Raw genomic sequence first — 735 nt, 5'->3', positions numbered from 1 at the left:
GGGGTGTTACACACACTCCATCAGGTCTCGGTGTCTATCCTGCCGGCTTGCCGGCTGACCTCGCTGTCCTTGGAGTGTGCCACCAGGTGGGAGGCCCAAGTGGGAGGCCGAGGACCACTCAGCTCCTGGCTGCCGTCCTGAGGTTCCAGGAATCTCCGTCTCAATTATCTTGCTGGCTCTAAACTCCTCCCGGACGACAGGATCTATATATTGTAAGTAGCATCGGATTTCCATGCCCACTAATGCAGGCTCTCTCACAGATAATAGTCCAGAATAAGATGGTCAGCCCATGCGAGGCGCCCGTGAGAACCTGGGCACCGACCAGAAATGGCACCACTGACTTGCATTTACTGGGACTGTTTTTAATTGTAATTTTTAACACTGTGGCACGGACAGAATATAGACGGATTTGTTTCAACAACAAAGTGAGCTGAATGGCCATTGGACCGCCATCTAGGCCAAGACAGGGACTCCCTGGGAGGACGAAAGGGTCAAGCTCTCCACTCCTAGCCAAAGGTTGTTGGCTCAAACCTATTCAGAGACGCCTTGGAAGAGATGTCAGGCTGCTCCCAGCCTGAAAACCCCAAAGAGCATTCTGCCCCGCACACACAGGGTCCTGCAGGGGCAAGACGTTTTTTTGTTTTGTTTTGTTTTGGTTTTGAGTTACAGTTGCATCTTTATTTGAAAGTCTCATCTGCCGACTTAGCGTTTTCTGCCAACCCCTGGAGCGGAAGC

The sequence above is a fragment of the Echinops telfairi genome, unplaced genomic scaffold, assembly GCF_000313985.2.
Source record: "Echinops telfairi isolate 266 unplaced genomic scaffold, ASM31398v2 ScPeMD7_7469;HRSCAF=8507_1, whole genome shotgun sequence".
NCBI lineage: Eukaryota > Metazoa > Chordata > Mammalia > Afrosoricida > Tenrecidae > Echinops > Echinops telfairi.
Note: the sequence above shows the minus strand (reverse complement) of the source record.